Genomic DNA, 22,032 nt, shown 5'->3' with positions numbered 1-22,032 from the left:
TCAGAAATAAGAGAACAACACCAATCCACAGGAAAAAGGGAAACAGCTGCTATAGAAGACTGAGATTATGTTTTGAAACAGTGACTCCTGTGTTTTGAGTTAATAATTCATTCTGAAGGGCATATTCTAAGGCAGGGAGGGAAAAAAATGAATGAACAAAGAAAATGTGGGTCCTGGGCAGATATTGGAAAATCACTGCAATTAGCTTGTGGCAGGTAGGACAAGGGGATCATAGAGATTGTGTCTGCAAGTCCTTCCCCCAGCCTTCTGACAGTAATTGTTCTCTTTGCAGAGAGTCTGTATTCAAGAAAAATGTACGTGCAAATATGCTCTACAATAGTGAAAGCTAATTTTAGTTCCAGGTCTTATAGGAGCCCTCTTTACATAGCCACATGCATTGCTTCATTTGTGAAACACACAATTAACTTTTCTGTCCCCTTCCCCAGTTCCATGCTTTACAAGTGCTTCTACATTTGTAATAAAAAGAGCGGGGGGGGGGGGGGGGGAGGATAACTGTTTCCCAGTCCTTGGGGCCAGCATTGCTATCATGCTGAGGCAAGGCAGTGGGAGCAGCATATTTGCAACTCATTCTTCCCCTAGGCTTTAGGAGTCTTGCCGGTTCCCCACCCCAACAACTGTTCATTTTTACTTTCCCAGAAAGATGAGGAGAATGATAATGTGGCAGCCAAAAGAAGAAGGTGGCAAGAGTGGCATGACAACTCAAGGAAAATGAGACTCTTTGGTCTTCCATGACCCTACTATGCCAGAAGCCAGCTGTATCCAAAGCCAAATAATTCTTGAAATAACTACCCAAGTGCCCCCAGGCACACTCCTTTTTGAGACAGTGATAGAAGACATAGATGCTATTGCTGTGTCCTCATTTTCCTTTTTGTGGAGTTGGGATGGGGACCATGCCACTACAAACGCCTCTCTTTGTAATGGGACATGTGGCTTTCATTACAATGTGGAAGAGGGTGGTAATGCTTGGCTTGGAAGAGCTTGGATCATCTCTGTGAAACGTAATACTTTGAAAATATATCACTTTTCACTTTTATCATAATATTTCATGGTATCAAGAATGAAATGGAATTAGCTTCTGCTTCCCTGGTGTTGAATGTTTTTACTTGGGAATAGGCACAATTTTCTTATAGAAAATGATAGTCTATCTACATAATATCTATAAACACATCTATAACCGTGTACTATATATCCTTGTCCAACTGTCATAGCTTTGATTTTTAAAAGATTTCATTTAAGGCAATGCTTTTGTGAACAATATCAGCTATATTGGATCTTGGCATGCCCATGTTGATGGACAGCTTGACAAGCCCTGTCCACCTTTGCTTCCCATGACCTTCTGCATTTGTGCAGAAATTTTGGGGCTTTAGACCCTGAACCTTCTTCCTGATGTCCAACCCGAGTTCTCCCCAAGATCCTTTCATACATTTTTGGAGAATACAGCTAGTGCAGTTAACTTGTACAGATATAAACGCGGCATGTGTAGGTGATTTTTACAGTGAATGAGCAATATAGGGAGGCCAAATGCAAGGCCACACACATATGAACACATCTTTTGTTGCCCATTTCATATCATTTATGTGTCACTGTGCTCTCTAGAACAAACTGTGCCAGCCAAGTAGCTTTGAAAAAGATTTGTCAAGCCACAGAAAAAGAAAGAATATCAGTCTTTAACACCTTTCAGCAATGACCCTCTTTTTGTTGTTGCTGTTGTTGTTGAAACTGTCTCCCCAAATGCTTAGTTTTTGTTTTACTAGAAAGCCAGGAAATCTGCATGTCCAACTAGCTGCTTGCTTGAGTAATATAAAAGCTAGTACAAGTACATTAAAAGCAGGCAGCTTTGACAGAGTCACCTAGAAGGATACCCGCAGGGAGACACAAGCCTAATTTTCTCTCGCGGGAGAACTTGACATATGTTCAGTTGGTTCTGCAAAACTGGGAATGGGCAGAGACTCTTGTTTGGGGCAAGAAAGCCTTCCCTGTTTTGCCCTCAAGAGAAGTATAGTGTGAAGGATGAATTTGTGCAGTGACAGTATGCCTGTAACCTGAAGGAGTGATCAACATGAAATGAAACTCTGCAAGCCCAGGGGGCTTGTACAAAATCTCAACTTCCCCCTAGGTATAGCTTTTCTGGGTAGAATGGCCAAACATCCAGAATTTACCTAGGCAGTGCAGGAATTGACTATCTTATCCAGGGCAATGTGTTGTTGAAGGCTTTCATGGCCGGGATCACAGGGTTGTTGTATGTTTTCTGGGCTGTATGGCCATGTTCCAGAAGTATTCTTTCCTGACGTTTTGCCCACATCTATGCCAGGCATCCTCAGAGGTTGTGAGGTTGTTATCCAGGGCAATTTATCATAAATGATTAGTGGCCTCAAGCTCAGTTGATCCAGTATTGTGACAGCTCTGAAATGCCTCTAGGCTCTCTGTCATTTGTCTAGTTCTAAGCAGTGCCCCTTTTGCACTTTTCTGCTGATCACGCAACCACCAAAGATATGCTTAGACCCCTCCAGGGTTGCCTTTTGCTCCATTATCAGTGTGCGTGCTTGTCTTCAAGTCACCGGTTGACATATAATGGCCACATGATTTTGATAGGCTACTCATATCTGGTCTTGCCACTTCCTTCCTCTGAAATAGGGCCATATTGTTTGCTTCTACATGGTCCAGAATTGCATACAACTAGGCTTAAACTGGCAGAAGGCCTCCATAGATTCATTTCAAAGAATTCTTAATCCTTCAAGGTTTATCTACTCCAGGTGTGCAATGAAAAAAGTAAGTGATACGCCAATCCTGAGATATGCTGATGCAACAGTATCTCAGCCCCAGGGGGTTCTGGGAATTGTTCTAGTTTACATAGAATGATAAGAGTTGGAAGAAACTACAAGGACCATCCAATCCAACTTAATTCTGCCAATACACAATCAAAACATTCCTGGCACATGTTCATCAAGCCTCTGTTTAAAAATGTCAATGGAAGGAGACTCCACCACACTCTGAGGCAGCATATTTCACTGTTGAACAGTTCTTATAAGGACATTTTTTTCTAATGTTTAGATAGAATCTCTTTTTCCATTGTTTGAATCTATTGCTCCATGACCTAGTCCCTGGAGCAGCAGAAAAAAAAAGTTTGCTCCCTCTTCAATATGACATTTTTTTCAAATATGTGAGGGTTTTTTTCAGATGTCTCTTCATTCCCTAGTTGTCTCTCCATCCCATTTCACCTGCTGTGTGACACACCTAAAATCCTGCTAGCTATCGCTTGGAAAATTGCATTGTTGGTAGTCCGGAAAAAAAAAATCTTTCCTCTGCAAGGGTCATTAGTGTGGTTGTTAACCTCACCAGTTTCACTAATTATGCTCATTTTATATCTCAATGAGCAGTCATGTGATGTGTGCATGCGTGTGTACGTTACAGCTTAGACTTCAGTTTTGCACTGTGGGTGGCTACTGTAAAACGTTACTGCAAGGGTTGTGCTTCTTGTATATAAAACAGAAGGTTTACTTTGCAACAGATTTTATCAGTATGGTTTCTGGTTTATTGGCATTGGCTTCAGTCTTAGAAAATATTCATCAAAGATGCTGGATCCTGTGATGAATGCAGTAGAGGCATCAGATACCTTATGCAGGTAATTAGACACATGTTCCATGCAAAAGGATCTGGAGCTTCTGGCCTAGAAATGTGTTTTTTAAAAACACATAAAGGATTTCAGAGGAAGACATTAGATCTCTCTCTCTCTCTGTCTCTCTGTTTCTGATCTACTTCAAAGAAAATATTGCCCCTGCCAAAAAAAGAAAAAGAAAATGCTATACTTCATACCAGATCTTAGGACTGCTTTACAAATAACATTTGAAAACACAAGTGAGCTTTTGTCAGTCATCCAAAAACCTTCAAGTACAATCAGGTATATATCTACTGAGAAGTATATCATATTGAGTTATCTTAACATGTAAATGTATATATAGCTTCCTATTCACACATATATGAGTGTGTGTGTATATACAGATATACCTTGGTTAATGAAGCTGTTAGTTCTTTAACATAATATTTGATATCAGAGACAGAAATATCATAGAAAGGAGAGGAATATGTTCCTGTATGATAAAAATGTCTGCAAACTTTGGATCTAAAACTGACTTTATGAATGATTTTCAGGACGACGCTTACAATTTTAGCATGGATAGTGAAGCTGGTGAGGGATGCAAATTTGCTTTCCTCTTTCTCTCCGTTTTGCTGTTCATGCATGCTCAGTCAAGGATTCTGGAAGCAGCTACTATTTTCCTAGGCTGGCACACACGTTTATAAAAGCATTTGCTAGAGCAGAATTCTGTTTTCTCTTCACTCAAGCAATATTGCATTGTTCACTCTGGACAGTAATTATTTCATAGGTCCTGTATATCCCACAAGGACTCAACAAATGAGAAAAGCAGTTATTTTGAGAGACTGTATGTAGATTGTTGACTCCCTTGGGAATTTGCATTTTCACTTACCATAAGAACCAAATAGGGGTGCATCTACACTGTAAAATTAATGTGACTTGACACTACTTTAACTGACTTGCTTGATGCTATGGAGTCATGAGGATTGCATTTTTATAAGATATTTAGCGTTCTTTGCCTGAGAGTCCTGGCATCTCACCAAACTACAAGTCCCAGGATTCTATAGCATTGAACCATGGCAGTTGAATTGGTGTCAAACAGCATTAATTCTACACTGTAGATGCATCCTGGACCTGAGTTTAGGAAGTGATTCAAAATGATACCCCACAAACCATTTTTCCTTAAAAACAAGATACCGGTGCCAAGCCTAAACTGCCCAAATGGTGGATTTCAGGCAAAGAATGTGATAATGAAAGTTTAATAGGATTAAGGTAAAGGTTTCCCCTGACATTAAGTCCAGTCATGTCTGACTCTGGGGGTTGGTGCTCATCTCCATTTCTAAGCTGAAGAGCTAGTGTTGTCCGTAGATGCCTCCAAGGTCATGTGGCCGGCATGACTGCATGGAGTGCTATTACCTTCCCGCCGGAGCGGTACCTATTGATCTACTCACATTTGCATGTTTTTGAACTGCTAGGTTGGCAGAAGCTGAAGTTAACAGCGGGCGCTCACTCCTCTCCCCAGGTTTGAACCTGGGACCTTTCAGTCTGCAAGTTCAGCAGCTCAGTGCTTTAACACACTGAGCCACCGGAGGCTCCTTAATAGTATTAGTGTTATAAAAATTAATTGTATTGTCCTTCCTGGTTAAGGCTATGTTGCTTTCTTGAACAGGTAGCTTCCCATACACGAAAGAATTATGTTACAAACACATTAACAGAGAAATCTTTCTCAGGAGAGTGTTCAGCATGTGACCTTTAGCAAAAAATTAATTGGTATTGAACTCTATCTTCTGGGTCACTTTGTAGAAGCAAATTACCTTGTGTAAAATGTGATGCTTCTTTCTCATTTGTTTGATGCTCCTTAATCAGCCCAGTGGGTTTGGGGGGGGGGGGCGTAGAGAAGTGGGGAAGGTAGAAGGAAGGAAAAGTACAACTCATGGGATGTAAAGCGATGGAGATGTATTCAACATTACCAAATTTATTTGCCAAGAATGTGAAGGAAATCAGCCGCTGAGAGGCCCTTCCACCATCTTTAGCTGCCCTTCCACTGGCCGTTGAGTGGGAGGGAGCCAGTCTACCCACCAGACACTCTCCAACAACTGCTGAGAGGCCCTCCTGCTGTCTTTAGCTGCCCTTCTGCCAGCTATTGAGTAGGAAGGAGCCAGTCTACCAACTAGGCACCCTACAACAGCTGCTGAGAGACTCTCCTGCTATCTTTAAGGGGCCATGGCTAGTACAGCAGATTAAACTACCCCCAGAGGTGCAATGAGTTAAACCCTTGTGCTAGCAGTAGTGCTGATGGACAGATTGGCAGTTCAAATCTGCAGAGAGTGGGTGAGCTCCCTTTGTCAGCTCCAGCTGACAGAGGGAGAGAAGCCTCTCACAAGCATGGTAAAACATCAAACATCTGGGCATCCCCCTGGCCAATGTCCTTGCAGACTGCCAATTCTCTCACACCATAAGCGACATGCAATTTCTCAAGCTGCTCCTAACACGAAAACAATCAGATCTACTGGAGGGGAGAACCCTTGTTTGCAGCTTGATGATAAGCTCTGCCCAATCAGTTGTTTTGATACACCCAAAGCTAATCTGTTGAACACCATTTCAAGTTAGAATCCATACTTGTCACAGTCATCGCCTGACCTGGCAACTTTGTTATTCGACTAGGATTGTCATTATCCATTGCCTTGGATTAACCTTGTACATTTTTTATGTCGAAGCTTGCTTGTGGCTCATCCTGGGCATTTCCTCTGCAGTCACATTTGCCCTGGACCATGTAGTAGGTGGAGGAGGAAGACTGCTGATAGATTGTTAGAAAGAATGAATATTTTATTAAGGTGGCATGTCTACTATTATTTCAATTCCATATGTGTGTGTATGGGTTCTAAGGTGAGAGGCAAAACAGCAATCCAATGAACATATATATTCATGTATAGCTTGACTTTATGTGTAAGTCAAGGGCAGGTTTTGGAGCCAAAATACGGATTTTGATATGATATTACCTTGGATAAGTCAAAGGTCTTTCCACCCAAGAGGGGAAAACTCCAGTGCTATCTCAGGGGCCAGCTACCATCATTTCCCTGCCCTGGTATTAAAAAAGGCAACACCATGGTTGAGAAAACAGAGGGGATCAGTGCTTCTTGCAGGTTCTCCTGGGATGGACTCAGCTGTTGCCTTTCAAAGAACAGGACGGTTTCTTTTTGATTATAGTTAAGGAGCAGTATTTACATTGATCTGTGGATCAATCAAGTCAGGTTTGTTTGAGGGAGGGGTTGATTTACATTTCTAGACATATACATGAGTATATAGAGTAAATAAAATTTTAATTGAGTAATCGTATGGACTTTAGTTACTTAAGCCGTTAGCCTATTGGTGACATTTGCGAGCAAATAAAAGTTGCAATTCTATAACCGAAGCATTTTTTCAGAAGATGCAGAGACATCAGCTGCTTGGCGTTGGGATCTATTTTGAGCTGATTAAAAGTGTTATTCTAACCAGTTGAGTATTGCAGCAGTTCTCCTCCTTTTTATATGGACGTGCTGCAGATAGATCCACAGTTACACACATCCGCAGTGGCTGAATGTTAAAAGAGGAGATAAAACAAGGAGGGGCACCTTCTCCCCAAAAGGAATGGCTTGATGCAGCCGTAGCCCAAATATCTCAGTTGTGGAGCAAGCCCTTGACCTATTTGTCCCTGCCTTTTTTATTGAATCTTGTGAGCCATTAATAGGTTGAGGTTGAGTTGATGCTGTGACCCTCTTTTTCAGCTAATAGCAAGAGAAGAAAGTGATGGGAAGCAGTTCGTTTGCTGTCTTTCCCCACCCTTTCGACTCCGAAAGGGAGCAGCCAAAAAGTGCCTGCAGCAATTCTCTTGCCCCATTAGCTCTCCGATTCTCATGTGGGACTCATTAATTTAGTCCCATTTTTAAACCTTCCGCCATCCCAGTAATAAAGGACCAGAGGGAGGCTGTTGGCAAACAAGAGGCCTGCCTTGGGTCAAAGGCACAAGTCAGTCAAGGTTGCTGTTGCTTTAATTCCCACAGGAGGACGAGCAAGAGGGGAAAATTCACTTGCTAGCGGCTGGGATAATGAAACTCCTCTGGGATCTGCCAGCTAAAAATGATACGTGCAAAATGCATATACAGAGCGGCAGGATGCTTCTTTATAGCCAGGTCAGGTTTTAAAAAGAGCAACTAAACTGCTTAGCATAGGACCCATTGGGATAAATTTGTTCTGGAGGAAAAATATACATAATTTTATATTTATTCCCTATGGATGTGGTGTAGACCCCAAAAGGGCTTTTATATATTTAAGAGTTACAAAAATGATACACGTATGCACTGGGGCTTTCTGCTACACGTTTATGCCAAAACTCATGCTGGGAGTTGGAACGCATGAACATCTGTGTCAAAGGCTTGGGAGTACTTAGCTGGAAGCAGACGATACTGGGAGCAGGGCCACGTGGCTCATGTGTTTATTTCCATGCTCATTTTCAGTGCCTGAGTAGGACTTAAAAGGAGAGAGAGAGAGAGAGAGCGAGGGGGGGGGGAGGGAGAGAGAGAGAGATTGATGCAGCCCATCCTCTGACTAGGGGCTTTGGGGTGTGGGAGAGTTCTGACTTTTGTGAAACTTAATGAACTTTCTTAAGGTTGGACCTGGCAGCACCATTATTCCACTTTTAGAGTTAAGAATGGGCATATGCTTTGATGAAGAACACTATCATATCTTCTGCTAATGGTAAACTCAGTATCCCAAGGCAGATAAAAACTGAGCCAACACAGGGCCACCAGGAAGAAAAAGAGAGGGATGAGTATGCATGGAGAAACCTTGAAATTTGTTTGATTGGATAATTAAATATACATGCCAGCAAGTAAAACAAAAGGGACAGTTCCCCATCCCAAAAACACAGCCCTGTGTGGGTGGTATGTGTTTAGTTGTGATGAACCATGGGCCTTGTAGTCCTGCTCAGGACATTGTAATCCCTGATGAAGATGAAAACTTGGGTTTTTTACCTTCCCAGTCTGAACTGGATTCCTCTCAGCCAGATCCTTCCCAGGCAGATCTGGAAACCTTGCACCTGCAAGAAAGTTGTGCCCCAGAAGTATGTCAAACAACCCCAGAGCCTACTTCTCCCGTGTTCTTGCGCCGGGAGTTTTGTAAACAACAGAGAAGTTTGGATTCAGCTTCGCGCAGGAGTGCGAGGATAGCAGCTAAGAATGTTGCCAATTAACATTGGTTCTCGTGAGAATCTTTAAGGAGTTTAACATCTGGTCTCAGAGTTTAGCTTTCGTTTCTGATTCCCAGAGAACCGCTTTGGTGAGAAAGTTGGACTCTATATAGGTGTTTTGCCCGCGTAGCAACTTCGCGGAGTCAATTCGTCAGCCTACGGAGCGAGTTGTGTCTGGACAGCGCGCTCCGATTCAAGCCTCGCTTCAGCTCAAGCCTTGCCTTGCTATCCAGCCTTCGCCTTGCTTCCCAGCCTTTGTTTACCGACGGACTTTGCCTTGTTTCCCAGGACTAATCCTTGCCTTGTTTCACGGATTTTACCAAGTTATTCCACGGACCTTGTTCTTGTTCTTAGTTACCTTGTTCCACGTTCAAGCCTAGTTTCAAGTATCAAGTTATTTCCTAGCCACGCTCAAGTTTTATGGACTAAGGACCTTGTCATCTCCCCTCACTTTGCTTGGCAAAGTGAGTGTTTCGGTTATTGGATTACAACTTTGGACCTTAATATTTCTTATTGGACATTGCTTTTTTGGACTAATTCTGACCTTTCCTGAAGGGTCTAATTCTGGACTATTTTCTATACTTGTTTTTATTAACTTTATATATTCCTTCAATAAAGATATTAGTTAGATTCTGGCCTCTGTGTATGGTTATTGGTGCCTCTGCCGCCTGGGTCGTGACAGTTTGACTCCGCCACCCATAAGCACCAACTAACCGAGGCCAGGATGTCTACCGGAGCCGCGCCGGCTGGACAGCCGCTCAGCTACACCATCAGCAAGGACGAAGTGGACCGCATCCGTGACAGACTCAACGCGCAGGATGGAGAAATAAAAGGGTTGAGGGAGCGCGGAGTTCGCCTCCCGGCCATGGCGTTGCCTACCAAGTTTTCTGGAGAAGCTGCTAAGGTTCATGTTTTCCGCCGCCAATGTCAAGCTTATCTAGAGGCCCGTGATGCCGAGTTTCCCCAAGAAGACATCAAGGTGGCGTGGGTCTACAGTCTTCTAGACGGACCAGCGGCTAGCTGGGCGACGGCCCTGTTTGATCAAGCCTCCCCCCACCTAAGTTCAGCACAACGCTTCTTGGATCACCTTAAGGAGACCTGGGGAATCGAGGACAATTTGGAGGCAGCCGGTCACAAACTCCGGCGCCTCCTTCAAGGAGACAGACCCATGTCTCAGTACATAGCCGAGTTCCGCGTGCTGGCCCACAACACCGGCTGGAACGATGTAGCCCTCAGAGGACAATTTCGGGAGGGTCTCAACATTGAAATGCTGGAAGAAATCTCCAAGGTGGATCCTCCCCAGACCCTCGAGGCACTCATTGATCAATGTTTACGGGCTGAAGTCATGATTGCCAACAGGAAACAATGGGTTCGAGGCCAGGGCGGTAGAGCCGGGGCAAAACCCCCCGCTCCCGCCAGTGTTCAGCCACGTCCGGTGTGGAGACCCCCGCCGCCAACCCCATACCCCAGAGGAGGCGAGGAGGTGCCGATGCAGTTGGGCAATGTGCGTCCCAGACTAGATGCCGCCGAGAAGGCCCGTCGTCAACGCTTGAACCTCTGCTGGTACTGCGGGAACGGGGGCCACTTCGCCAGAGAGTGCCCAGCCAAAGGGAAGCCTGCCGCCCGTCTTGCGGCGGCGTCCTCCACGGAGTCGAAGGCGTCTGAGCCGACTGGCACACAGCCGGCGGGGGAAGCCAACGACCGGGTGTAGAGAGGCTCGCCAACCCGGTCAAAAAATCCATCCAAGAGCCGCCAACCGGGGTCCTGTTCCTTCTCGTGGTCACATTATGGTCAGCAAAAAGGGGACCCGTCATGATCCACGCCATGATAGACTCTGGAGCTACCAACAATTTCATCGATAGAGAGTATGCCGACTCTCTGGGATTACAATATCATGATTTCAAGAATGCCCGTGTGGTGCAAGCCATAGACGGCCGTCCCCTCAAGACGGGCCCCGTAAGCCAGTGGTCGGAACCCACCAGGATGTGGATAAGGGAACATATGGAAGAGATTTCCTTCTTTGTTACCGAGGTTCCCCATTTCCCTGTGATTTTGGGAATTCCATGGCTGACACTCCACGACCCTAACATCTCCTGGTCCAACAGAGAACTGCAGTTTGCTTCACCGTACTGCCAAAACCATTGCCTCGTAGCCAAGGTATGCCATGCCACAGACTCCGAGCCCATCATCACCTTGCCAAAGAAGTACTCCGAGTATTGGGATGTATTCAATGAGAAAGAAGCCGAAAAATTACCCCCACATAGACCTTATGACTGTGCCATTGACTTGGTGGAGGGGGCCCCGATCCCGCGAGGGCATCTCTACTCCCTGACTGAACCAGAGCAAGAAGCTCTCAGGGAATTCTTAGAGACAAACCTTCGCAAGGGGTTCATCAGACCCTCTCAATCCCCAGCCGCCTCCCCAGTGATGTTTGTGAAGAAGAAGTCAGGGGAATTACGCTTGGTGGTGGACTACAGAGCATTGAACAATATCACCAAGCGGAACAGCTATCCCCTGCCCTTAATCTCGGATCTACTGGACCGACTTCGAGGAGCCAAGGTCTACACCAAGCTGGATCTTCGGGGGGCTTATAATCTAGTTCGCATCAGAGAAGGGGACGAGTGGAAGACCGCCTTCCAGACTAAATTCGGATTATTCGAGTCCCGAGTTATGAATTTCGGTTTATGCGGAGCTCCCGCAACGTTCCAGCATTTTGTCAACGATATTTTTCAGGACTATCTAGACAGATTCTTGATAATCTACCTGGACGATTTTTTGGTGTTTTCCAGATCACAATCAGAACATGAGAACCACGTCAAAATGGTGTTGCAACGACTGCGGGATCATGGACTTTATGCCAAGCTAGAAAAATGCGCTTTTGATCTACAAGAGGTAGATTTCCTTGGCTACCGCATCTCGCCTCTAGGGCTTTCCATGGATCCAGCCAAAGTTTCAGCAGTATTGGAATGGCGGGCGCCAACTAACAAGAAAGAGGTGCAGCGTTTCTTGGGGTTCGCGAACTACTACCGCAAGTTCATTCCAGATTTTGCCCGCTGGTCCGACCCCATCACTAGCTGCATCCGTGGAAAGCAGCCTTTCCGCTGGACTGATCAAGCAGAGAAAGGGTTCCAGCAACTGAAGAAACTATTCACCTCCCAGCCAATTCTACAGCACCCAAATCCTGGAACCCCTTTTGTGGTGCAAGCGGACGCCTCTGATGTGGCAATTGGGGCTGTACTCTTACAACCGGTGGGAGATCACCTCCACCCCTGTGCCTTTTATTCTCGTCAACTAACCACACCAGAGAGGAATTACACCATTTGGGAAAAAGAACTACTGGCCATAAAGGCAGCCTTTGAAACTTGGAGACATTGGCTAGAAGGGGCCAAATTCCCCATTGAAGTCCACACTGATCATCGTAATCTAGAACATCTAAGAACTGCCCGCAAACTAAATCAGAGGCAGCAACGTTGGGCTTTATTCTTTGAACGTTTCAACTTCCAGATCCATTATGTGACCCCAGCTCAAACCAAGCAAGCAGACGCCCTGTCACGTAAACCGGAATACGCTGCAGGACGCAAGGAGACCTTTGAATCCCAACTGCTACAACCTGAGAACTTTGCCACGCTCACAGTGGGGAACACCAAATCCAGTCCCATTGGTTCAACTTCCCCTACTCCAGGACCCATCTGTGCTCAAGAAATCAGGGCTAGTCAGCAAGCAGATGCCTGGGCGCAGGACCAACTTCGCCAAGGTCTGCATTTTCCCTTTTCGCTTAAAGATGGGCTGCTCTGCTATAGAAATCATGTTTATATCCCACCCGGACCGGGCAGGGAAAAAGCGCTTCGTCTGTGTCATGACTGCAAACCAGCAGGACACTTCGGACTATTTAAAACCATGCATTTGATCCTAAGAGATTTTTGGTGGCCCAAGATCCGCAAGGATGTGGAAAAATATGTCAACACCTGCCCAGTATGCCAGCGCTCCAAGATACGAAGGGAGAAGCCCTCAGGGCTTTTGCACCCCCTTCCTACCCCATCTCGCCCATGGGAAATAATTTCCGCGGATTTCATCACTGACCTACCACCTTCCTGTGGATTCACCACGATCTTAGTGGTGGTGGACCTATTCACCAAGTTAGCCCATTTCATTCCCTGCGAAGGCCTCCCCACGGCCAAAGAAACTGCGGATCTATTTCTTCAGCATGTTTTCAGACTACATGGATTGCCCAAGAGTTTAGTCACAGACCGTGGATCTCAATTCACCTCTCGTTTTTGGAAGGCACTACAAAAACTACTGGGCATAGACTCTCGCTTATCTTCAGCTCATCATCCCCAAACAGATGGGCAAACGGAGCGCACCAATGCCACTTTGGAGCAGTATCTTCGCTGTTATGTAAACTACCAACAGGACAATTGGGCTTCTCTGTTACCACTGTCTGAGTTTGCCTACAATAATGGAGTTCAAGCTTCTACAAAAGAAACGCCGTTCTTTGCAAACTACGGTTTCCATCCACGTTTCTTTCCCCCTGTCATTGAAACTTCAGAAGTTCCCGCAGCAGAGGATTGGCTGCAGGAACTCACAGCGGTGCAACAACTTTTGCTCCAGCAACTGGACCAAGCCAAGGAGGACTATAAACGCCACGCTGACAAACACCGCCAGCCGGGCCCCGAAATCAAGGTAGGAGATCGGGTTTTTCTGTCCACTCGCTTTCTGCCCTCCCACCGCCCATGCCGGAAGTTAGATGCCCGCTTCATTGGCCCCTATCCAGTGGTGGCGCAATTAAACCCCGTGACTTTCAAACTCCAACTTCCGCGTTCAATGCGCATTCACCCAGTGTTTCACCGTTCCCTGCTCCTTCCGGCGGATGGTGTGCGTCCTGATACAGACCAACCGGCCCCCCCTCCTGTTTTGATGAATGGGGAGGAGGAGTTCGAGGTTGAGGACATTTTGGATTCTCGCTTTCATCGCCGCCGCCTACAATATCTCATTGACTGGGTGGGTTTTGGGCCTGAGGAACGCTCTTGGGAAGACGCCTCCACAGTCCATGCTCCTGATCTAACCCGTCGCTTCCATCTGACCTATCCCACCAAACCGCGACCTCGCGCCTCGGGGAGAGGACCCCAGTTTGGGAGGGGCCCTGAGGAGGGGGATAGTGTGATGAACCATGGGCCTTGTAGTCCTGCTCAGGACATTGTAATCCCTGATGAAGATGAAAACTTGGGTTTTTTACCTTCCCAGTCTGAACTGGATTCCTCTCAGCCAGATCCTTCCCAGGCAGATCTGGAAACCTTGCACCTGCAAGAAAGTTGTGCCCCAGAAGTATGTCAAACAACCCCAGAGCCTACTTCTCCCGTGTTCTTGCGCCGGGAGTTTTGTAAACAACAGAGAAGTTTGGATTCAGCTTCGCGCAGGAGTGCGAGGATAGCAGCTAAGAATGTTGCCAATTAACATTGGTTCTCGTGAGAATCTTTAAGGAGTTTAACATCTGGTCTCAGAGTTTAGCTTTCGTTTCTGATTCCCAGAGAACCGCTTTGGTGAGAAAGTTGGACTCTATATAGGTGTTTTGCCCGCGTAGCAACTTCGCGGAGTCAATTCGTCAGCCTACGGAGCGAGTTGTGTCTGGACAGCGCGCTCCGATTCAAGCCTCGCTTCAGCTCAAGCCTTGCCTTGCTATCCAGCCTTCGCCTTGCTTCCCAGCCTTTGTTTACCGACGGACTTTGCCTTGTTTCCCAGGACTAATCCTTGCCTTGTTTCACGGATTTTACCAAGTTATTCCACGGACCTTGTTCTTGTTCTTAGTTACCTTGTTCCACGTTCAAGCCTAGTTTCAAGTATCAAGTTATTTCCTAGCCACGCTCAAGTTTTATGGACTAAGGACCTTGTCATCTCCCCTCACTTTGCTTGGCAAAGTGAGTGTTTCGGTTATTGGATTACAACTTTGGACCTTAATATTTCTTATTGGACATTGCTTTTTTGGACTAATTCTGACCTTTCCTGAAGGGTCTAATTCTGGACTATTTTCTATACTTGTTTTTATTAACTTTATATATTCCTTCAATAAAGATATTAGTTAGATTCTGGCCTCTGTGTATGGTTATTGGTGCCTCTGCCGCCTGGGTCGTGACATTAGTGGAGCTATGACATGTTGTAAACCCATTAGAAAAGAAAACTAGAATAGTAAGTTGTGTGTGTGTGTGTGTGTGTGAAAGAACTGATTTACATATGTTAGACTCTTTTTCTAGGCATCTGGGTTACAGGGCCCCCTCTGGGACCTCTTATACCCAGCTCTACACCATCTAGATATAGAGATATATACTCATAGGATTGCTGTGAGTCTTCTGGGCTGTAATGGCCATGTTCCAGAAGTGTTCTCACCTGACGTTGAGAGGTCAACCTCTGAGGATTCCTGCCACAGATGTGGGCAAAATGTCAGGTGAGAATGCTTCTGGAACATGGCAATACAGCCCGGAAGACTCACAACAACCAAGTGATTCCAGCCATGAAAGCCTTGGACAACACATATACACACATACATATAGAGTTTCAAAATGTTGGCCAACCTCTAGAAGGAACAGTTAGGCATTTGAAGCTATGAGCAGGTCCCAGGGAAACCTTTTATTTTCAACTGGAAGTGATTTAGGCGGCCGAATGTGATCCAAAGGCTATACTTTGCCTGTCTCTGGACTAGGGGCATATCATATCCTGGAGGAGAGCATGGCTTCCTGTCTGTCTGTCAAGAACCCTAAACAGAGGCACTTCTGTAGACAGTAGAAAATAGTCAGCAATTTAGTTCATTTTCCTCTTCCAAAAGGACAAATTTAAACAAGTTGAGATACTCATTTAGAGCACTTAATACCCAATAGACAACATCTACCGCATGCATTCCAAAGTCCAATAAATAAAAAATACGCCAGTTCTCATACCAGGAATCATTAGCTTCAGAATCGACATTATGCATCTCAGAAGGTTGTACAGTGCCTCATGTTTGCTCTATTCTCTTACTGTCTTCCACTGATTTGAAATGTAGAGGGTGTTCACTCACTTGGTTGGAGATATACTAGAAATATGTAATTGTCCTATAATGGGTTATCAGCAGTTCAAAACTGAAAATGTATTTCAGCAGATAGGAAATGAGTGGATCTGACCTGATTCTAAAATGTTCACTTTTTGAGCACTAGTTAATTTTATCCTATTTCCACACCGGGCTGCAATTTGCAAGGCTAAAAGCCTTCACAAAAGAGCCATGCACATTTTGATGCCATTTCCTCTAATAGTTGCATTTCCCAGTAATATCTTTCAGTGTATACCATTTTATATATAATTTCCTATAACATATAGGGTTTTTTTTATTAAATAGCAAATGAAAAAATGTAATTTCAATCTAGCAGCCCTGCAGGTGTAAATTAGGTCACTTCCATTATAAAAAGTGACCTGGTAGCATCTCTTGCATTCTTATAAGCAGTTGCAAGGTTTGAGTCCCAGAGTATGGACTGCATGTTCATGTGTATATGTCAATGTGAAAAGGAAGATGCATCCATTCCCCACCCAGAGGGGTGATTCTAACAGAAAGGTTGAATCTTTCATGGAAGGCATCACAGCCTCACAAAAATATTGACTACAGATGACTTACACAACTTAAAATGGAAATCATCTGTGAGGACATCAACATTTTCTATGTTTTAGCTCAGCCATTAATTAAAATAGAGATGACAGTCAATAAATCAGAAGACTAGGGCGTAGAATGGCAGCTATGAAGGAATTAGACAAGATTCTGAAATGTAAAGATGTAACATTGAACACCAAAGTCAGGATAATCCTTGATGTAGTGCAGGGAAAGAGGATGGAGTTGGGCCACCTTGTTTCGGTCACCATGGCTCAGGAATGGAGCATCCGCTCAGGGGTGCATCATTACTATCACTATTATTTGAGGGGTGCATGCTAGAAACAGATAAGGCTAGAGCCAAAAGAGCATGGGGTATCTCTTTTCTTTCTTCCAGTCGCTCCTCTCCCAGAAAGTTACCAGTGAAGAATCTGAACATTCCTACTAGCAGGTCTGATTGCTTTCAGATGGCTTTTGAAAGTAGACTGAGAGCCAACTGTGATGTAACACAAGCACGGAAGAGACAGCATGAGGTGCGATGTAACATAGGATCTTGATGGCAGAAATGAGGGCATGAGACCTGAGACTAAGGGTGTCCCCTTCAAAACTCCACAGAGTTCAAAGATACATTTTTCTAATGGGAAATAAGCTCTTCATGTTTCACCTGTAGTTCCTGCACTGTACCAGTGTTAATACCTGTATTCCAGGTTAGCAAGTACAGTTTACAAAAAGAAATGGATAACCAGCCATATTACTGGAAAGAATAAAGTCTTCCTAAAGAAATAATGCAGATGCCTCTGTCTCTCTGTTTATCTTTCTTTGGACCAAATGTAAATGCCCAACTACGTTGCCAATTGCTTTCCAAGCACAATGCCCAAGTGAGTTGGATAGATAGTTTTGAGAAGCCAGGCACTTGAAAGGAGAGTATATATTGGTTTTGGTGAGTCATCCATTGCTGAAAAACTTGATGACACATTATTGCAGTAACAGATCTGAAGGAATAAGTTTGTTTCCTTACAGCACAGTCTGGAAGAGGAGGCATCATTTTATTTGGCAATGGTGGCCTGCAGTATGAAAATCCTTACTCAGCTCCAATGGGTTCTGTGAAGTCATACATCAAACATTTATTCTGTTTGTTTTTCTTTCAATTCCTGACGTTTTTTTCCCTTTCATTCCACCTAATGTGCACCAAAGTGTTATCAGCATCTTTTTGAAGTTGTAGCCTTTGTACATATTCTGAATTGCAGTTATTCTGTGACCCATGGCTTTAGGGTAGACAATGTACAGATAACCCATTCATGTGGTGATTCATAGATCCCACTCTTCCCATGGCAGAGGAGTGAGTAGGTGTTGCCTGCAGCAGCCCTTCTTCCTCAGCACCACACAGTAGTAGGGCTTGGCCCTTGAGGGAAGCAGTGAGTAAATGAAAGGTGATGAGGAAAAGCTGCCATAGTGGAAATTTCCAGAAGAGCTCTCTTGCATTTTTCTAGCTGAAGGCTGGATCTCTTTCTTCCCTTTACATTGGTCTGTCCTGAAAGCTTGCCTCTGGTTGCTATCATGACACTCCTTATTTTTTATTTGCTGAGGTTGCCTTGGAATTGCATCCTCTTGTTTTGTTTTACTCATAGCAAGAGCAAAGAAAAGAAACAGCAGTAGATTCTGTTGAGGCAGGAGGAGGCCTCCTTTTTGGGAGATCCAGGTGCTCTGTTTGGGTTTTACGTTACTTAAAAGCCCAAAGCTCACAGAGCACCTTGAGGGCATCATGAAAAGTTCTGAGAGAGAAACTTGCTTTAGCAAAATTTGCAGTTAACGGATGCCTTTCATGACTTCAGCTCAAGGTTACACTTCCAAACTCTGTCCCTTATTGAAGAACTTGAAAAAGCCTGATCTCTGATCTAGAGCATTCCACTTATCCCCCTCCCTGTGGATTTCTTACAATGTCTTTTGTGGACCAACATCAGCATGTAGTTCTTTAACAGGAAAGGTGGGTTCGTTCCTTGAGGGCTGCAAGCATCTGTATTGTAGAGACACTTGTTTCCTCGGTCAAGGGCTCCCAATTCAATAGGCTGCTTCCCAAATTCGTTTTTGGCATATTGCCTGTAGTGCTGCTGGTTTTCCTTTTCTGAATTGAAACTGAGCTAAGAATGTTGCCCAGGGTTTCTGTTCCCATATGTCTTTGTCACTGGTGCCAGTTTGCTTATGCTTCTTGTTAGCACTGTGAAATATTTCAATGTCATTCCCTATTTAGAACTGGGGAATTAAATTTAGTGTGAAAGTTGGCATCCTAACCAAGACATCCCATTGAACTGCTTTTTTTGTGCACAAGTTATTTTCATTCTTTGATACTTCCTTGGTTTTTTTTAGTCTTTGTGTATATACAGTAGAGTCTCACTTATCCAAGCTAAATGGGCTGGCAGCAAAATATCACGATATATTGAAAACATTGACTACAAAATGCATTGGATAGTCCAGAACCTTGGATAAGTGAGACTCTACTGTACCAGTATATGAACAGCAGCACAATCTTAGGAAATTTGTAGCTTTCAAAAGTAGATGGTGGGTGCATTTACACTTTAGAATTAGATATAAATATCATGGCCATGTTTGATGCTATGGGAGATGTAGTTTTATAAAGCCGTTAGCTTTCAATACCAAAGAGTCTTGGTCCCTTCCCAAACTTCAAATGCCTGGATTCCATAACATTGAACCATGATTGTTGAAGTGGTGTCAAATTGCATTCATTCTACAGTGTAGATATGTTGACTAATGATTAAGCCTTGGAAGTATTAGTTTGGTACATTCACATTGAAATATGGATTGAATTAATGTCTCAGATTTTCCTTGACAAGTGATTCTTAACCTCTCTAGGTCACATAACCTATAAGATTCTGATTAAAGCTAAACTCCATTATCAGATATTTTCTCCCAGTTCATGAACTCTCTGAAGCCTACCAAGGTGCCCCTAGGGATCTGTAGGCCACAGGTTTATAAACTTCTGCCCTGGAAGAAAACACATCTTACTTAGGCAGAGCATCCCTGTTTGTGGTATATGCATAATGTGTTGAAGATTTAAACTTTATTTCCTGCCATTTCCAGTTAGAGGGGTACCATGTGGTGGTCAAGATCCTCTTCACTTGAGACATCAAGAATGGTGGCCAGTCAGAGAATACAATACCAGGCTCATCAGGCAAATACTTTGAATCAATAGAAGGGAAGAACTAAGAAAGAAATGTGATAGAACCGTATAAGACTTTTGTGAGGCCTGAAGTACTACCATATCAAAATTAATACACACTTTATGTAACATTCCTCAGATTTTCCTGCTCTCTTCCAAAAGGAGGTTTCATTGGAAATCCTGCTAAGAAAGGGTTTTAATACTATGCCTTGAGTGTGATATAGGACTTTATAATGCCTAAAATACTTGGAAACCTAACCCTGTTTTAGGTGCTGTCCTAGTTTAGTAGATATACAAGAGGCCTATTAAAGAAGCAGCAGCTTATACACAAATTTTGATAACTTTATCTTGTGGTAAAGGCGAAATTCCTCAATTCCTCACAAACAGTGAATTTTAATGACATATGATTATTGTGTATATTAAACATGAGGGAGTTATGGGCAGTCCTTAAATTATGAACAAGATAGGTTCTGTAGGTTTGTTGTTAACGTGAATTTTTATGTGAATTGGAACAGGTACATCTTTAAATGTATCTTCAGCCTTGTGTGTGTGTGTGTGTGTGTGTGTGTGTGTGTGTATTTGTTTCAGATAGCATGGGGGACACCTTGTGGTGTTTATTTTACTGCCCGTGCCTCTGTTCAGAAGATATCATCTAATTTTTTGTCTCTGTGATAATTGGATTTTGAAAAATGTGGCTTGTTGTGGAAACAAGGATTGGTTCTAAAGCTTCAGTGGAGACACCCTTTCCCCATCATAACTGTTTCAGGAGTGAATTTCTCTTTGAAGAGGTGGATTTCTCCACAGCATGCTGTCTCGCCTCCATTTTTAACTATTAGTGTCATATGTCAGATGTTTGTAACTCGGGGACTGCCTATATTTTTGTGTTCATTGTGAAAAATCCTAGCCTAGCTATCACTAACAAATCGATAAATTATAACCCAAATTGGCATCATATTTGAATATGGCAATTCAAATCATCATCTAATACATCCCTGTCAGTGGAGAAGGCTTTGATCTGATTTTTACCTTTTTTATTTCCTGATGTCAGGGGAAAACCTTTACCTTTACCTTTACTTAACTGGGAAATTTCAAGGCTTCTGCTTTTCCTTCTTTATCTTGAACTGAATTTTGATTGAGTAGCCCATTAAATAGAGGATTGCCTTTTGAGAGCCTTTAAACCAATGGTTCTCAACCTGTGGGTCCCCATGTGTTTTGACCCACAACTAAATGCCAATTTACCAGCTGTTAGGGTTTCTGGGAGTTGAAGGCCAAAACATCTGGGGACCCACAAGTTGAGAACCACTGCTTTAAACAATGGTAACAGTCTTGTGTCAGGGATGTCAAAGGCCAGGTACATCCTTTCTAGGAAATGTTAGCCTTTTACGGTGAAGCCAAATTGTCAGATTGTGAACAGACAATTCTGCTGTTTATTTTGTTTTCTTCAAAATTGATCATTTGTTTGATTTGAAAGAAGGCATGTATATTAGAGCATGTTTCTGCAGCATACTTTTTTGACTTGGAGCAACGCCTTCTGTACAACTCCCTTTGGTTGGATTTTGGGAGCACGTACTACTAATAACTCATTCGAAAAAGACTGTTTTAAAGCTTTTTGCCTGATGGCATTTCAGCCCAGAAGAAAATATTTTTAACTGAAGCCACAGTAATTTTAGAAAAACTGGTCAGGCAGGAGTTTTTAAAAACATTTTGTATTCATAATGTTCAAATTGTGTCCGAAGCATTATGATCTATAGTTTTTAATCAACTAATGGATTGACCCTCTTGAAAAAAACCGTAACTTTTTCTTATAACAGAAAAATATACTCTTATCTTGGGAAAAGGTTGCATACATTCTAAAGTTCTAATGGTATGTGGGATCATTAGAGTAATACAGCAACTAATGCCAAATTAAGAATAATGCCCATTAAAACCCCTCTTAGATTGGGTTTTAACTTTCAGGTGTTTTATATTCTGAGAATCAGTGTAGTGTAATGCATTGAGCATTGGACTATGTTTCTGGAGACCAGGATTCAAATTCTGCTTGATTATGGAAACCCACGGGATGATTTTGGACAATTTGCACTCTCGCAGCCTCAGAGGAAGGCAAAGGCAAACCCCCTTTCAACAAATTTTGTTGAGAAAATGCTGTTTGCTTTCCATATGTTGGAAATGACTTAAAGACACACAGCAACAATGATCTGCTTGCCAAGTAATAAGAATTTCCTATGATGGTAAAAGAGCAGAGTTGCATTAGCCAAGCAGAAAATCCGGCTTTCATCTCTGGAACTAAAGATAGGGAAGGACTGGCTTCTAGGTACTGCTCATTGGTCAATGGCACAAAGTCATTTCATGTCACTGTTTACAATGCAATGTGCTTGACAGCCTCCCTCTCAAGGGGAAGGACAGACCGATGCACCAGA

At 43.6% G+C, this 22,032-nt stretch overlaps 1 protein-coding gene and 1 long non-coding RNA gene across 4 annotated transcripts in view; one reads left to right on the top strand and one right to left on the bottom strand.

Moving 5' to 3' along the window:
• The window catches only part of abtb3 (ankyrin repeat and BTB domain containing 3), a 275,369-nt gene that overhangs the window by 102,267 nt on the left and 151,070 nt on the right, over nucleotides 1–22,032 (top strand). The gene's annotated exons all lie outside the window — the stretch shown is intronic.
• The window catches only part of LOC100554294 (uncharacterized), a 40,086-nt gene that overhangs the window by 17,424 nt on the left and 630 nt on the right, over nucleotides 1–22,032 (bottom strand). The gene's annotated exons all lie outside the window — the stretch shown is intronic.

The sequence above is a fragment of the Anolis carolinensis genome, chromosome 5 (assembly GCF_035594765.1).
Source record: "Anolis carolinensis isolate JA03-04 chromosome 5, rAnoCar3.1.pri, whole genome shotgun sequence".
In the NCBI taxonomy this organism is placed as follows: Eukaryota; Metazoa; Chordata; class Lepidosauria; order Squamata; family Dactyloidae; genus Anolis; species Anolis carolinensis.
The sequence above is the reverse complement of the archived record's forward strand: the minus strand, read 5'-3'. Positions and strand labels throughout refer to the sequence as shown.